We start from the raw sequence: 17,653 nt of genomic DNA, 5'->3' as shown, positions 1-17,653 counted from the left end.
CTCCAGGAACGCGCGGCCGGTCCTCCAGGAACGCGCGGCCGGTCCTCCAGGAACGCGCGGCCGGTCCTCCAGGAACGCGCGGCCGGTCCTCCAGGAACGCGCGGCCGGTCCTCCAGGAACGCGCGGCCGGTCCTCCAGGAACGCGCGGCCGGTCCTCCAGGAACGCGCGGCCGGTCCTCCAGGAACGCGCGGCCGGTCCTCCAGGAACGCGCGGCCGGTCCTCCAGGAACGCGCGGCCGGTCCTCCAGGAACGCGCGGCCGGTCCTCCAGGAACGCGCGGCCGGTCCTCCAGGAACGCGCGGCCGGTCCTCCAGGAACGCGCGGCCGGTCCTCCAGGAACGCGCGGCCGGTCCTCCAGGAACGCGCGGCCGGTCCTCCAGGAACGCGCGGCCGGTCCTCCAGGAACGCGCGGCCGGTCCTCCAGGAACGCGCGGCCGGTCCTCCAGGAACGCGCGGCCGGTCCTCCAGGAACGCGCGGCCGGTCCTCCAGGAACGCGCGGCCGGTCCTCCAGGAACGCGCGGCCGGTCCTCCAGGAACGCGCGGCCGGTCCTCCAGGAACGCGCGGCCGGTCCTCCAGGAACGCGCGGCCGGTCCTCCAGGAACGCGCGGCCAACATTTTTTGATGGTGGTGATGGGAGCCCCACAGAGCAGCTGGAGATGATGCTCTTCTAGTCCAACAGCAGCTGCTGAGCTTCAGGTGGACCATCCTTATCTTCTTGGCTAATTGTTGTGAATAGCTATCCCTTCCCAGCCCCATTTTTAAAAAGTCAGCTACAGCAAGGAAGCAGAAGCAACATGCAAACGTGAGGTCTGTGGTAAAAGATCTCTATGGAAAGTTCTCTTGAGCTCATTGTGGGAGAAAGCAAGAGGTAGCAGAGGGATCTTATGGGCTGTACACAACCCTGCATTTTTTTTTTAACCAAGAGTGCTTTCTATATCAAATATATAAATAATTTTAAAATGAAGCATAAACATCAACTTTAAAATATTTGTGTTATTCATAAATATAAGCTGAGCACCAATGCCCCCTGGAATCCAGTAGGATTCCCCACCTTCACTCCTATACTTTCCTCCCAAGTTCCCCATCCATCCAGGCGTGGCCCAGCTCTCCTTCTGCTCCAGCCCTGCACACAACTCCTCAGAACTGCAATTCCAGCTTCCCAGTCTCTGCTCCCTTTTCTTGGAACTAGGATGTGGCCAATCTCTTCGGCCTTGCCTCTTTGCTCCCCTGACATGCCCACAATTAAGACCTCTGGAGGACATTCCCAAATCCATTGCCAGGGTCTCCTGGAAAACCATCTTCTCCAAGATGACCCCCCCACCCCCCACATCTTCTTCCTGTACAGTAGATTAGAATTGCTAAAAGAATGAATCTGGCTTGAGGACATTCTCACCCCAAGACTATCTCAGTGACTACTAACATTTGAATTGTATCGCTTCAGGGTACAAAGCAACATCTGGGAGGAAGCTTCATTTGTATGTGAAAGGATATATGTTAGCATAAAGACATGCAAACCAACACAGTGATTGCCCAGCAATAATCACTGGGAAGTCTCAGCACTTCTGACCTTTCTGGGCTCTTACAAGGACCCTTCCAGTCCAAACATGCCATGATTCCCCTTTTATCAACAAGACATGCAATGCCCCTGCAAGGGTTTGTAGCCAAGGAAGATGGGAATTCTAGTCCCAAAACATCTGGGGACCCGATTTGAAGAACCCCTGGCTTCTGGAATTTATATCTGCCCTTCCTGCCAGGACCGCCGAGTATGCAATTCCTTTATCCTCACAATAGTCCTGTAAAGTAGGTCAGGCTAAAGAGAATGACTGGAAATAGAGGTTGGACTACAACTCCCATCATACCTGACTGTTAAGAACCAAACAGCCCTGCTGGATCAGGCCCAAGGCCTATCTAATCCAGCATGCTGTTTCCCCATAGTGGCTCACTGGATGCCTCTGGGAAGCCAACAGATTCTTAAAGCTGCTCCCAGATGCTGTTGGACTCTCACTCCCATCATTCCCAGCTAACCGAAGGACAAGGGAAGGGAGCCAACCAGAAAGTCAATCCATTCATCACTGGTCCCTCTTTACTCATTATTGGCACAACCAAGTGTTCACAGGTGTGTGTGTGTGTGTGTGTGTGTGTGTGTGTGTGCGCGCGCATGTGGCTCTATACTATGTATAGCTGTACTTGGGATGGTTGTGTGTGCCTAGGGCTGTGTGCCTCTGCAAGACATTTCTCCCATGGGAAATTATTCTCCATGCTTAGCCTAAATTTGCTTCCTCATAACTGCAGTCAACTTGGGGAGCAAATAGAATCAGGCTGGGTGTCAGGGGGGCACTTGCAGATCCCTTGCAGGCTCAATGTGAGGAGCACAGCAGAATCATGGCATTTTAGAGTGGGAAGGTTCCGTGGAGATCATCGTTATCTGGCTTCTGTTTGAAAACCATCAGCAAAGAGGAGCCCAGGACTCCCTGAGGTGACCTCGGCAACCCTTCTCCCATTTGGGAAAGCATTCCTACTGCCTAGCCTAAAACTGCGTCCTCGTATCGGCAGCCCTTCAGTGCTGCCCTCAGCAGCAACAGAGGGGAAATATGCTCCTTTCCCAACACCTTTGATATCTCTGGACTGCTGTCTTTTCCTATGTAGCTCCGAGAGTCCCGCCTGTGGATGTGGTAGGAGTCGGACTTACCTCTCCATCTTCTGAGAAGGCACATTCAAGAGGTTCAACACTGAAATAAAGGAAGGTTTTTTTAATGCTTTGCTAATCTCTTAGGATTTGCTACAATCTCCATATACACAGATGAGTGCTAGACAAGGCAGGGGAGTTTTATGAAAGCAAGTAGCTTTAAGAAAATAAAATTAGTGAGCAGTTAGCTCACTTTACTCAATTAGCAGCTACCCCTGCTAACTGAGCAAAGAGACACTCTTTAAAGTTCTGATTCTCTTATATTTAGCAGGGTGAGAGCGGCAGACCCTATCCAAACCCAGCACAGCATCCCTCCAGTGGCTGTTGCTGGCATCTTCTGTTTCTTTTTCAATGGTGAGCCCTTTGGGGACAGGGATCCATCTTTAGTTTTTATTTCTCTATGTAAATTGCTTTGGGAACTTCTGTTGAAAAAGCAGTATATGAATAGCCATCGTCATATTTTTACATGATCATGTTTATCCTCACAACCACCAGAGAGGTAGGTTAGGCTGAGAGACAAGCATGTGGGCCCACAGTCACACACAGTGGCTTTCATGGCTGAGCAGGGGATTTGAACTCAGGCCTCCCTGAGTCATACTCCAGCTGTCTTGGGGTAAACAGCCACAACACAATCAGCACACCAAATGTGGGGTTTTACTTTTCACAATCTTGTGTTTAATTCTGCTTTTCCAAGGTCATAAGAGGACATAAGTACGTGTCTTGATGGGCTGCTCCTGTTCCTCAGTGCTAACATTCATGCTATGATGATTCTGAACAGGCTGAGATTAATTTTAAAAGTCAAACTAACAAAAGAAGGTTTTCAATCTTAATGAATCAGGCACAGCTGATTCAGGAGTCAGTTTTACAGTGAATTTTATAAATCAAATATGCGAGAGAACGAGAATCATGGCAATAATGGGCAATAACTGCTGAGTAGTTAACCTTATCTGCATTCCTTAGCAGGTTAAAAGTTAATCTTTCATTTGCCAGTGAGGCTGAAGGGAGAATTATTTGGAGAATATTTTCGGAATATTTTAATGCTCAGTGGGAATTACTCAGAATTTCCCATTTCATATTCTCCTCACTGAGAATATACTGAGAAAACAGAATATTTTAGGGAATATTCACCCCAAGCCGACCTTGGCACACAAATTGGGAGGCAAGCAAAGGGAACCAAGGAGACATACCGGAATTTAAGAATGAAAACACAAAGCCAGGCTGTAAGTAATACTGAGTCCTTCTACCTTGGTACAGCAGTTAGGCAAGTCCTTCCATTTCTGCTTCCGGGACACCGACTGGAGATGCTCCCCTCTGCCCCTGGGATTCTTGGGGGTGAGGGGGAATAGCCCCCCTGCTCTTACTGACCAGCCCCACCTGCTCACGGGGTCCGTTCACTGTTACTGAACATTGCGATCTGGCCATTGTCTTCCACACAGCTGCAGTGATCAGGCCTTCCTGCAAGCCCCTCCACACACTTAACTTCTGTAGCACTTCCCCCAAATCCAGTCCCAGGACCTCCTGCTAGCTGCCCCTCTAGGCAGCTAGCATTAGACAAGGGGAGACAGTTGTCTCGGGGCCCCACTGCCTCAAGGGCCCCCCAGAGGCACGTCACATGACCTCCCCACCCACCTATTTTGCACCCCCTATTAATTAACATTGCATCTCTTGGAGATCGGCACTCTGGCAGCAGCAGAGAGCAAAAAAAAGAAAGAAAAGAGTGAACTTTTCTCCCAGCCCTATTCTCCTGGCATCTTGTGCTCCTCCCTCACTTGGAATTTGTATGGAACTGCAGAGCCCAGGAAGCTGGCTGTTGGCTTGTCGTTCTCCTTCCAGGAATGAAAGTAAGCCAACATTTTGTAAAAAATCATTTGGTTTGTGTGTGATTTGTTCCCCTTGGTTGGTTTGTGTGTGATTTGTTCCCCAACAGTATACCTTGTCGTGAGGACATTAGTTAGTGCAAAAGTATTAAAAGCTTTGAAAAGCATGCGGGGGTGGGGGGGGATGCTCTGACAAAACGGATGTTTTTGGTTTTGTTACTTTTTATTCCTGAATTTACACTGCTTATAGCTCTAATCTGGTCTCTATGTATGTTGCTTTCTCTCCCCCCCACCCGCCCTTATTAAAAATATTTATATGCTGCTTTTTTTAGCAACAGTTCTCACAATCGCTTAAATAGCAAAATATGAGGAAATGGTTCTCTTAACATGTTTCCCCTTTTAAACATTACTATTTTATTTTCTTTTGCTTTGTGCTTGAAACATGCTCCCCCATCAAAAGTCTCTTTTTGTACTGTGTACACTTGCTTTAAAATAAGGCTTTGCAAATCAGTTCACAAGAAACTCATTTTTAAATTGCACATGAAATGATTGGTTGTCTTTAAATTCTGCAAAATTGGGGTAACTCCATATATGACATTCTGCTGTCCTATTTGAAATCAAAGTGGTGGCTTTTCTTTCTGTAGTATAGAGACACACTATACATTGTATATATACTGTAGTATATAGACATACACTGTAGTTGCATATGATTTTTTTGCATATGATTTTCTTGCTTAAATGAAATGTACTAAATAAGAGATCAAACTGAATTGCATGCTGCTCTGATTGGTGTAAAAAATGCTATTTGAATGTGCTTCTGAGTACATGCTTAAGATTGGAGTGCATGTGGCTAAGAGTCATAAATATATATGAATGACACACATCCTGTTCTTCCTCCAAAGAGGTCAGGGTAGAGTACATGTTCTTCCTCCCGACTTTTATCCTCACAACAATCCTTTAAGGCAGGTTAGGAAGAGATTGAGAGTGTGTCTCAGCTAAAGTCCCACAGTGAGTTTCATGACTGAATGGAGAACACGAGTCCCCCAATCCTAGTCTTGACACTTTAATCACTACACCACATTGGTTCTCAGCTGTGTGCACAGGATACAGGAGAAATCTGATGCAGGAGAAAAAGGAGATTCATTTTTAGCTGTGAAGCAAGCTAGTGGGGAGGAGAGTGTTGAATACCTTTAAAAGAGCATGAAAGGGTTTCATTATCAAAATGCGGAGAGGCTGTGGGACCAGGCCCTGGATCTTTTAAGTACCTAACAACACCTTTGTAAGGGAGAGAGGAGGAGTGATAGGATTTTCCATGCAAAAGCTGGTATTAGCAGGTATGTTCTGAATTTCTTCTAAAAATAAAAAAAAACCCACAATCTTTCCCTGAGTGTATTTTAGTGTAAAAAGTAGTGAATTCAGCTAATTTAAGGCGGGGGGGGGGAAGGAATGAGAGAAAGAGCAGAGAGGATGAGGAAGATATGTGGTGTGAGGTGGGCGCAAGGCTATGTGTGGCTCACCAGAGGTGCATCAGAATCTAATCTGGCCCACCACCAAACTTTAGTTGGACACCCCCTGGCATAGTGCATTTGCAAGAAAGAAAAAATCCAAGCCCCTATATATATATATGGGGCGGAGGAATCTTTTATGGGTGGGGTAATTCTTGTTGCACCCCCTGTAATTTCCTGCTGGATCTGCCCCTGTGAACTAGATTCAATGTGAACTAGATATTCACCGTATTCTTAATGGGGATGCGAGTGTGAGTGCACTATATATTGTGGAGTGTGTTTGTGTGTGCATATCAGCAAGGGGCCCATTTTAAAATCTTGTCTCTGGGCCCATTCCAACCTTGCTACGCCACTGGCCACCTCCTTCCAGTTTGCTGCTTTTCCGTCAACTTTGTGCAGGATTTTAAAAAAGTATTTTACATAAGTTGCAGAGAGAGTTTAAGAGAGGCCAAAAAGAAATCCCATTTCTTCTCACCAACACCCTCTTCATAACTTGGAGACTGCAGTAGCACAGTGGCAAGAGGCTGCACTAGCAGTCTGACAGCCCCCACTGGATCCTGCCTCTATCAGGAAAACCCCAGGGCCTCAGGCAGGCTTCCCATCTGCCAGAGGGACTTGCCTACCCTACAGGGTTGATTTGCAGATTGAAACAAGAGACACTCCACACGATTCTCCTTCCCTCCCTGCAACTCCCCATGGGCCTCCGGAGCATCTCTTCCCCACACTGGGCAACTCCTTCCTGCTCATTTTGGTCCCAGACTGGGATTGCACAGCCTGGCTCAGGTGAGCCCCACACCACCTACCCCGGTGACAGCTGGCTTAACTTTTGGGCCTACCTGCCCTGAGCCTCAGGGGCCAACTTTGAGCACTTGCTGGGAGAAAGAGCCCCAAATGCTCTCAGCATTGCACAGAGCCATGGGGAGAAGGTAAGCATCCTTTCCCTAATCTTTGTAGAGATTCCTTGGATCAGGAATGCAGCACCACAGCCCAGCAGTGCTTGCCCCACAACCCAAACACAGCAGAGTTTTCCAGGTTTGCCCCACCGAATTCAGAGCGACAAAGAGCACCTACTTTCTGCAAGAGAGACCCACCTTCTTAACAAAGCCCTCTCTGTAACTGGGAGAGTCACTATGGCATGCTGACCAGGAGTCTGTATGACCCATCTGGAAGTCTCTGCTTTGGATCTTGCCTCAGAAGACCTCAGGCAAACCCCAATGTCTCAGTCATCCCATCTGTGACACGGAGCAAACAAGACTCACCTACCTTATAGGAGTGTAGTATGAATTAGAAGACGCAACTCTCAGGATTTGCCATTGCTTTCCTTGCCTTCATTCTTTTCTGATTCCCACTCTTCCTTCTCAGCACTTTTATTTCTTGTTCCTTAAGTATTTCCAAAACCTCTTTAGTTTTTTTCCAACAGCCCCAGTGTCCTGCCTTCACTAGGTTACACAATGTTCAGTCAGCAACTCACAGCACAGGCCCAGCTCAGGGAAGGCTGCTAGGCCAAGTGGAGATCAGGCCTAAGAAGAGGACAGGAATACAGTTTGGACAAGGACCAGAGAACTTCTGCAGAAAGGAATAAGAGAAGGATACAAAGGCCCCGGGAAAGAGACCAGCAGAGCCTGGATACTAAACAGACAGAGATACAGGCATTAGAAAACAGCTAAACATGCCATTGTACCAAGGGCCATATTGTGATTCAGCAGGGCTTAAATAGGGGCCTGTAGGTCTCCACCCTGTAGCTAGTCTCTTCAGCCCTTATTAGGTGCAGCTGGTTCAGGCTCTAATGTTCTTCTGGAGGAGATCCCTTCCTCACAAGTAAGTCTCTCCTGAGCTCTCAGTTGAGTGCTTATTCTCTGTTGTTGCAGATTGGCTTGTGCCCAGTAGTGTTGTCACTCTTGGGGATCTGACAGGGATGGTGGTGCCTCTCTGCTGGCCAAATGGGGACCTGTCCTTGCCCCACAAGCTGAACCCTCCTGGGGGTGGGGCAGGTCTGTCACAAGGTGCAGAGATGTGGGGAGATCCCAGGAGGTTGATGGCTTGGGTTCCTTCATGATGTGATTCAAGGGTGTCTTATCCAAAGCCCTTTTGAGGATTGCATCGGGGTCCTCCTCATCAGCGAACCCCTCAGAGTCTATGTCAAGGTTTGCCTTTAGGACGTCTAGTTTTGGAATCCTATCTGGCGCTCCTCTGAGTTTATTCAAGTCAGCTTGCCTGAAATCCAAGGTGCACCTCTGGTTCCTTGAAGTGTCTCCTCCCTTTGATTTTGTGAATTCTAAGATGGCACAGCCACTTTCCCCCAGGGTTACCCCCACTTCTGAAGCATCAACTAATGCTCTTGCCCAGCCCATTTCCCCCAGTCTTCATGAAGTGCACCCCCTCCAGGAGTCCTCCATGCAGGTAGCCTGGGCCATGGTTCAAGAATCCAGACCTTTCTTGATTGACCTTCCTCTGGGTAGACAGAAGACAAGACCACTTGTGCCCCCAAATCTTTCATGGTCCTGCTTTGACATAAAGAAAAATCGGATACATCCAGATGTGTAAGCACTCAACTTAACCCACAGTTCCCGGGTCTGGATGACGTGCAGAGGTGTGTCTGAACAAAACCAGACTCTTCCCTCTCAGCTTGGCACACAAGCAGGGATGAGGGACCATGTGATCTCGTCACTCGTTCCAGTCACACTCACGATCCACAATTATTACAAATGTTGATATGCCTTTTTTAACTAAAAAGAGTTAACGTTGCAAAAGGAATGAGAAGAGAGTTCCCTGTCCCAGAGGGGTTCACTGTCACCGTCTAAGCAGCAGCTCCAGAGAGACACCAGCAATCGCCTCAGAAGGATGCGCTATGCTGAGTTGATTAGGGGCCAGTTGCTCCCTGCCCCCCACCCAGAAATGTAAGCGAGACACCACTTTAAAAAGTCTTTTGCTCAGTTAACAGGGATGGAACCTAAGCTGTGTGTCACAAGAAGGCCCAAATATGTTTCCTTGTCTCAAAAGGACTCACAGGATGAAAGAATAGATGCACGGACCAAAGGAACAAAACATATACTAGGTAGCATATATACTATTTTCAGGATCTGTCTAATGATGGTAGTATAGTTATAAAATCTGCAGACAAAGGTGGGGCTTTGGTTATTCAAGATCGGGAAAAGTATGATCTAGAAATTAATACTGGCTGGCTGATCGGTCTACCTATGTCCCCATTGATCATGATCCCACTTTGAAAGTTCAGAAACCCATTAAAATTGTGGTCAATGAAGCTTTAATGATGGGTGTAATCTCTGACAGGTTAGCTGATTTTTTGCTCAATAAATTCCCTAGGGTTTTTTTATACCCTCCCCAAGATACATAAGAACTTATTTCATCCACCGGGCCGACCCATAGTATCTGGCTCCAATTCTGTTTTTGAACCGATATCATCTTACATAGAACAATTTTTGAAATCTTCGGTTCTTCAAGTGCAAACGTACATTAAGGACACTCGGGACTTTATTATTAAGGCAGAAGGGATGTTAGTTCCTAAGAACTCTGTTTTGGTTACCCTGGATGTGAATTCCTCATATACCAATATACCTCTAGAGGAGGCATGTTTGGTCATCCAAGAGGCTTTTGACAATAGACCAGATCGGGATCCTCCCTCTTATTTTCTATTGGAACTTGTGGATATTATTTTTGTGCATAGTTATTTTCATTTTAAACCCCAGTTCTGTTTGCAAATAAAGGGCATAGCCATGGGGAATAAAATTGCCCCCAATGTAGCTAATTTGTTTATGTCCAATTTGGAGGTTACCATTATATTAAATCCCCTTAGAAACCCCTTTTTTGAAGAAGAAGAAGAAATCTTCTTTTTCAAAAGGTATTTGGATGATATTTTTTTAATTTTTAAAAACGTGGACAAATTTCAGAGATTTGATGAGTGGTTGAATACTATACATCCCACCATCAAATTCACCAGTCAAGTACATCGTAGGACTATTCCTTTTCTTGACACTAGGGTGAATATCAGTGAGTCTAATAGAATATATTTTACGTTGTATACTAAACCCACTGATAGAAATGTTTTTTTACACTATTCTTCTATTCATCCTTTTCAGTTAAAAAAATTCCTTTCCCTAGAGTCAATTTTTGCGGCTTAAAAGAAACTCTTAATATTCCAGGGATTTTGAGTCAGCAGCTGATAAACTGAGTTCTCAATTAATGGAGGGGCTATCCCACTCAAGTTATACAAAAAGCTAGACGTAAGGCACAGACTAGAGATAGATTATCTCTACTTAGGACAGCTTCACAAATTAATAGGAAGTAATCTCGGATTACATGGTCAATGCAATACTCATCTCTAAATTATAGAATTAAAAATATCATCAGACGACATTGGAGATTAGTATCAGAGTTACCAGGTTGCACTAACTTTCCGTTAGTAGCCTTTCGAAAAAGTCCCAGTTTCAAAGATCTTCTTGGCAGAGCAGATAGCCTACCTCGGAGGGAGGGCGTGGAACCAAAAGGTTTTTTCAAATGTGGTCATTGTGTGCCATGCCCCATGGCATTGCAAACCACAGAATATAGGGACAATAATACAGGCAAAAAATATAGGTTGGACTTTTTTGCTAACTGTTCCACCAAAAACATCATATACCGGTATATATAATACAATGCCCATGTTCCCTGAGATATGTAGGCATGTCGACCAGAACAGTCCGGTCTCGCGTTTGGAACATCACTCCCGCATTAGGAACCAAAATTTGGAATGCCCTATGGTTGATCATTTCATGCAGGTAGGGCACTCCTTCAATGATTTTGAATTTTTTGTCATCTATAGGTATAAACAAAAAGAATTTTCCTATGCAAATGTTAAAACTGCCCTCCTACAGAGGGAGGCATTTTTTATACATCCACTCCGGACTTTAGAGCCTTTTGGTTTAAATCAGGTCAACAACCTTTCCAGTTATCTATAGGCATCATACGCTATTTTTTAATCCTGGCGCTGTTTTAGAGATTTGGATGTGGATAGGGGTTTAGTAGGGTGAGATTTAACATTGACACAAGATTGATGGACATCCCCCTTAAAAAGAGTAATGTCTCCTGTTGGAGAATGGGATTAGCACATATGTTTGATAAGCCTTCATATTATCTACGTTTTGGTTCCATATTATATTTGAATATTAAAAATTTAAATAGGATAAAAGGTCCATGGCTTCTTTTGAAGTTTAGCATTGCTGTTTCTTCACATGCACACATAAATATAATTGGTCATTTAGACATGAGATTGGATAATGAAGCATATCCCTTGTGATCAAAGGGGAGTGAAAATATCTGGCATACACTGTAGGATATATTAAGCATTATCTGTTTCATTTGAAGCCAGTACAACTTGGTATCCAGTAGGATTTCTAATTTAGAAACCACTGGTAAGTGCAGAGTCATCACTTCGGAAGAAATCAATGTGAGTAATAACTAAAAATTTCTAACCCTTTGGGTTAACATAATGTGTTGAAGGTACTTTTCTGTTAAAATGATACATATGTTATTGTGTATTTAGCTCACTTCTCCTGATGAAGTCCTGCTCAAGCAGGAAGAAACAGGTAAAAATTACCTAGGATACTTGTTGGGTAATATTTGGACAAGGAGCAACAACTAGAAGGAGCAACATTTGTACAAGGAGCTACTACTAGAACAAGAACTTGCAAGAAAAAAGATCTGGAAGTACTTTGAGTAATACTTGGATAAGGAGCAACAACCTGAACAAGAACTAGTAAGAGAAAAGATCTGGAAGGATTTTATATATCTACATGGGCATATTTGACCTTCAGCCACACTTTTTGAGGTCTAGAACACAGACGTTTTCTTCAGTAACTGTGTATTTCATCGTATATGTTTAATTTATTCATGTTTCATGAAAGTTGTGTGTGTGAATAGACTCTTATACACGGTATATATACTACCTAGTATATGTTTTGTTCAAAAGGACTCACAAGCATATGCACATTGGCGATTCCCCAACTGGGGGCCACAAGAGGGCCTGAAGATGGTTCCCTGCCCTGAAGGGATGTGCACTCTAAGCAGCAGCAGCAGCACAAGGGAGGCTGTAGCCACAGCCACTGGGAAGGCCTCTCTGCCTGCTCAGAATCAAAGAACTGTGACTTCTTCCAAAGGCCCCTCTTGGCCCAGGGAGCAGGGCTGTCTCCCAAACCGTGTTGCACAAGAGGAGCCCCCCCCCCGCAATGGTTCCCTGTTCCTAAGGGGAAAAGACACAAGGGAGGCCCTGGAAAGGGCGCTGTGCAGTGCTGAGGAGGGACAACTGCTCTCCCCCTGCTCAAAGGAAGAGTCTCTACTTTTAAAAGTGTCTCTTTGGGCCCAGTGAACCAAGGTCTAGCTAATAGCCGGATAAAGGAAATTGTACAGAAACCTCCTACGTCTCCTCCAAAAGGAAGGCAGGGCTGCCCTTGAAACTCCTCACCACTTGATGAAATGGTTCACAGCACAGAAGAGAAGCCCCTTGCCTTCCATCATGATCTTTATCCTGCACCTGGCACGATGCTGAAGGCGCCCAGGAGAGAAATGCCTGCTGGTGTCCTTGAAGCCTTTAACTGCATCATCTGGAGATCAACCTTTCTGCTAACCCCGGCAGAGGAAAGCAGAGACGAGAAGGAAGCAGCTCCTCTCTCTCATTCAGTGATAGGAACAGCTCCAGGGATGGCAGAAATCAACCCCTTTTGCTCCCACCAGAAATTTCTGAGCAGTTGAGTCAGTTGAGAGGGCAGTTGGTAATGTCACAGAGAGTGATGTCACAAAGAGCAAACAGGGTTTAAAAAAATCAGTGAGGCACACTTAGACCGCTTTTCAAAAGAACTGAAAACCCACAGGTTTAAAATGGATATAAAAATATATTTTATTGAATTCAAGAGAGGCTTGACTTGTATCTAATGAAACACACATGTCATTTCCATGTCACACAGATCATGCAAGATGTTTCATGTGTCTGGCCACTAATACTTCACCACAGCATTACTGTCTAAACCCCAGTTCAGATATTATGCTGTTCACCTGTACACCTGTTTGTGTGAATGACTGTGCCTGTGTTCATTTTAAAAGTGAACCTGGATATAGGCCAGGCTATAAGCCAGAGAACAATCTGTTATGGGGCAGCTAACAAATAAGTTTGTTGTTGTTGTTATTATTATTCCCTTCAAATCTGTTCCCTATTATGGTACAGATAGGAAGTGTGTTTCTGTACCTGCACTAAGCATAACATGTGAATGACTGTCCTATGTACAGATCTGTACCTGTGTATATTGTACACTCGTTGTATGAGTGTTGAACATAACATGTGAATGGGCCTTAAGCATATGTGCTTTACTGACTAGATGCTTATCACTACAGGAGATGGGGAAAGCAATGCAAGGGATGTTTTGGTTAAGTGGGGGGGGGACGGGACGTTAAAGTAAGAAGAGCTGGTGAGGACCACTCAGAGGGAAAGGAAGGTGCATAGGAAGGATCATGTCAATAGCTCAAGTCCTTTCCATGTCTCATATGGATGGGGGCGGGGGGACAAAGGAGACGGGGATTTTCTTCCTTCAGGGGAAGGGAGCAAACATTCACCCAAAGAGCTTGTGGAACACCAAGGTGGAATTGGGCTGGATGTCAGTATCTGCCCTAACTTACACCCTGAAGCATCCTTGGATAAGGACACCGACATAACCACTGAGGGGCCCTCAGATGTGGAGAACCCCTACACAATCCCCAGCAGGGCTTCTGATGAGACATCCTTGGGTCATGTCATGCAGGAATCCAAACCACCAGCCTTCTGGGATCTCCCCACATTCTGTGAATCCCCTGACAGACCCCACCCCCACCCCTGCTCAGGGGGCAAGAGCACATCCTGGCATGGCCAACAGAGAGGTGCCACCATCCCAACTTGAGCCCCAAGAGCAACAATGCCACCAGACCCAGTCCGATCTGCAGCAATGGAAAATAAGCACTCAAATGGCAGCATAGCATCTCCCTCAGGAGAGACCTACTGGTGAGGAAGGGGTCTTCTCAAGAGCAGCAGTAGAGCCTGAACCAGCTGCACCCAATAAGGGCTGAAGAGACCAGCTACAGGGTGGAGACCTACAGGCCTCTATTTCAGTCCTCCTGAGGCTCAGAATGGCTGTTGGTACAATAGCCTGTTTAGCTGTGTTTTCTAATGTCTGAGTCTCTTTGTCCAGCATCCAGGCTCTGCTGGCTTATCTCCTGGGGCCTTGGTCTTTTCCTGTTATTCCTTTCTGCAGGAGTTCTCTGGTCCTTGTCCAAACTGTATTCTTGTCCTCTTCTTAGGCCTGATCTCTACTTGGCCTAGCAGCCTTTCCTGAGATGGGCCTGTGCTGTGAGTTGCTGACTGAACATTGCATAACCTAGTGAAGGTAGGACACTAGGTCTGTTGGGAGGAAACTAAAAAAAAGGGGGGGAAATATTTAAGGAACTGGATGTAAAAGTGCCCAGAAGGAAGAGTGAGAAGAGGAAGAGAATGAAGGTGAGGAGAATACTGGGTCCCTGGGAAATTGTTGAGAGGCAATGGAGAATCCTGACTATTGTGTCTTGTTGCAACTCATACAACAGCCCTGTAGGGTAGGTGAGCCTCATTGGGCACCATATCACAGATGGGATGACTGAGGCATTGAGGTTTGCCTAAGCTCTCCTTGTGAGTTTGTGGCAGAAACACAAAATGTTTGGATAGGCAAGATCCAAAGCAGGGGCTTCCAAATGGGAAATGCAGACTCTTGGCCAACATGCCACAGTGATTCTCCCAGTTACAGACAGAGTTTTGATGATAAAGTGAGTCTTAAGTGCTATTCTTCTTTTTGAATTCTGTGAGGAAAAATTGAAAGTTTTGATTGTGGGGCAAGCACTTCTGGGCTGTGGTGCTGCATTCCTGATCTCTTTCAAGGAATCTCCCCCAAGATGCCCATGATGGCTGGCCACATAGGAGCATTCATAGCATACCTGGAGCTCTGTGGTGGGCCAAACCTGGGTGGGTGGGTGGAGGGAGCTCACCTGACCGTTCTATGCTGAGTGCATTTTGGGCTCTTTTCCCCAGGAGATGCTCAAAGATGGCTCCTGAGGCCCGGGTGAGGCAGGCCCCAAAGGTTAAACCAGTTGTCATCGGGTTAGGTGGTCTGAGGCTCATCCGGGCCAGGCTGTGCAACCCCAGTCTGGGACAAAAAAGAACAGGAAGGAGTTTCCCAGTGTGGGAGAGAAGATGCTCCCGAGGTAGTTCCTTCCTGAGTATCCTGCTCCAGGCTCAGCCACAGTATTCTCCGAGGTCCATATCAGGAATGCACCAACCTTGGATTGCTCCAGGGGGGACAAGTCAGGACCTCAACTACATCTAATAGGAAATACAGGAGCTGGGTTACAATGACAGAGACAGAAAGTTGTTTCAGCAGACTGCTGGATTTTATAGACAGGGTGACTTGGTTCTGCCCCTTCCATAAGGAAGCTTTGGTTCTTAAAGGGGCCTTGCCTAGTTTTTCAAGTGCTTGTTCTGATTGTGCTGCGGTGGGGGGCTCCGTTATGACCAATAGGTCCCAAAAAGACTCCTTTGAGTCAGCGGATGATGGCAGAGTTGTTCCCTCAGGTCTTGATGGGGGCACTGGTTCTCTCAGTATGGCACTCTTCACACACATTCCTTTGTGAGATGCTGCCATGAATGGCTGGGAGGAATGGGCCCTTCAGGCCTCTCTTCTTGCTCTCCTACCCTGAGAGGATGGTTGAGCCTCCGTGGTGATTCACACAAAACAAGTAATGAATCCTGGGACCTGCCTCCCCCTCCAATATATCTTTCCTCCCCATTATGACCTTCCCATTGCACATAAGTGAGGAAAAAATAAAATTCTACAACCCATTATTATGAATCTGCACACAGTGCTGATAGGGTTTTTAAATAAATAAATGTATTTTATTTTGGTATCACTTTTTCATAACATCGTAAACACTCCAAAGGAACTTCACATACTGATTGTTCCATCTTTAATCAAAACATAAGGTCTTTGGAGACTGCCCGTGCTAATATAGTCCTTAGCTGAGATGCCTTACATTGCATCTTTTACACTGCAATATTTGAAAAAGAGAATTCTCCCTTCTGCAATTCTTTTTGTAAGGTTGGATTGAGATTCTGTATTTTTCTCTATTCTGTATTTTTTTTTTTTTTTAAGGCATGCTATCATAATCTCTGGAATAATAATTGAAACATTACAGAATAAGGATTCATGCAAAGTGTCCAGTGTCCTAGGAATATAGGAAGCTGTCTGATACTGAGTCAGGCCATTGGTCCATCTAGTTCAGTACTGTCTACACAGACTGGCAGTGAGTCTCCAAGGTTTGAGGCAGAAGTCCCTCTCAGCCATACCTGGAGATAGGGGTGTGCAGAACCAGTTTGGTTCCAACCGGTTCAAATCGAGCTAGTTTGAACCAGTTCAACTGTTCTGATGTCATGGTGGCTGCCATTTTGAGTGGTCAGTTTACAGTTTTTTCCCTTCCTGGTTAGTTTTCTGCAAGTGCCTTCCATTTGGCTAGTGGTCTTTCTCCTGGCTGGCAAGTTTTCATTCAAATCTTAGTTTTGTCAGGGCAGCTCTGTCCGCATTGGCGGTGGGGAGTGACAAGGGAGGTGGAGCAAAAAGGAAGGAGTTTAAAATTGCCTCTGTCTCTGCTGCTTGCCCCCAAATACCAGATCCCCTCACACACCACTTCCAGTTGGTGGGTGGTGCCCTCCCTGTACTGGGCATTCTGGGAGATTGTGTTGGGGATGCTGGAGTCAGCAGGGCCCAACACCAGTCTTCACTTTACTACAGATGTGTGGGCCAGCTGTGGTGGGATGCAGGCTGCTTTCCTGTCCCTCACTGTGCACTGGTGGGGGCAGGAGAGAGAGGGGATGACATCTGCTGCTGGTTGTGTGGCCAGCACATCCCATGCAATGAAGTCCAGTTGGGCTATGCTGCATGTGGAGCTGTTGAGCACAGACCACATGGTGGATGAGCTGTTGGCAGTCATCGGGTGCCACGTGGAGGAATGGCTGTCTGGGTGGCCAAACCTTTGCTGAGGCTTCATGATCACCGACAATGGTGCCTGTGTGCTGAGGACAGCCCGCCAGCTGCACTTTGTGTCCATATACTCTATGGCACACACTCTGCACCTGGTTGTGATGGATGCACTTGGCATCAAGGAGGCTAGGGCCAGGGAATGTAGAGGTCTCCCCCATGGAGGGCCTGCTGCCGCCACGGCTGCTCTTGTGGAGAAGTACCACAAGATAGCAGTCTACTTCCATTGCAGGGGAGAAGGGTAGGCAGATGCTTAGGGAGAGGCAGGGTGAGCTTGGCCTGTCTGGACAAATCATCCCTAGGGCTGTTGATGGCCCTAGGAACTCCACCTTTCTCTTGCTCCAGTGTCTGCAAGATCAAGAGTCAGCCAGCCACGCCTTGGCGAGGAACTGTAACTTGGGGGAGTGTGACCTGTCCAATGGAGACTGAAAGTTCATTTGGCTGGTCTTGGCAATGGCAATGGTTCCAGGACAGCTCCTCTCTTGCCTCCCATCCAGCGTCCAGAGTGAGAGGGTGTTCTCCATGGCCAGGGACATGGTGACACCCCATCACGCATGCCTGGATGCTG

The 17,653-nt window shown here is 46.5% G+C and overlaps 1 protein-coding gene and 1 long non-coding RNA gene across 6 annotated transcripts in view; one reads left to right on the top strand and one right to left on the bottom strand.

Annotated features, from left to right (window-relative positions):
• Nucleotides 1-483: 483 nt before the first annotated feature.
• LOC128330460 (uncharacterized) lies at nt 484-12,789 on the bottom strand. Of its 4 annotated transcripts, XR_008310105.1 has the most exons (4): nt 12,468-12,789; nt 7,692-8,511; nt 7,274-7,530; nt 484-2,731 (listed from the first exon to the last, which is right to left on the bottom strand). It is a non-coding gene; the product is annotated as an uncharacterized LOC128330460 (long non-coding RNA). The 4 variants fall into 4 exon arrangements; XR_008310103.1 differs by having other exon boundaries at nt 7,274-8,511; XR_008310104.1 differs by lacking the exon at nt 7,692-8,511.
• LOC128330458 (uncharacterized) overlaps nt 4,405-17,653 on the top strand; it is an 86,744-nt gene continuing 73,495 nt past the window's right edge. The window contains exon 1 of one of the 2 annotated variants that reach the window (XM_053263402.1): nt 4,405-4,529. The gene's annotated coding sequence lies outside the window, so the exon portion shown is untranslated. Of the gene's footprint in view, nt 4,530-14,503; nt 14,523-17,653 lie in introns of those variants that run through there. The other variant, XM_053263401.1, reaches the window with a different exon arrangement.

This window comes from Hemicordylus capensis, chromosome 6 (assembly GCF_027244095.1).
Source record: "Hemicordylus capensis ecotype Gifberg chromosome 6, rHemCap1.1.pri, whole genome shotgun sequence".
In the NCBI taxonomy this organism is placed as follows: Eukaryota; Metazoa; Chordata; class Lepidosauria; order Squamata; family Cordylidae; genus Hemicordylus; species Hemicordylus capensis.
The sequence above is the reverse complement of the archived record's forward strand: the minus strand, read 5'-3'. Positions and strand labels throughout refer to the sequence as shown.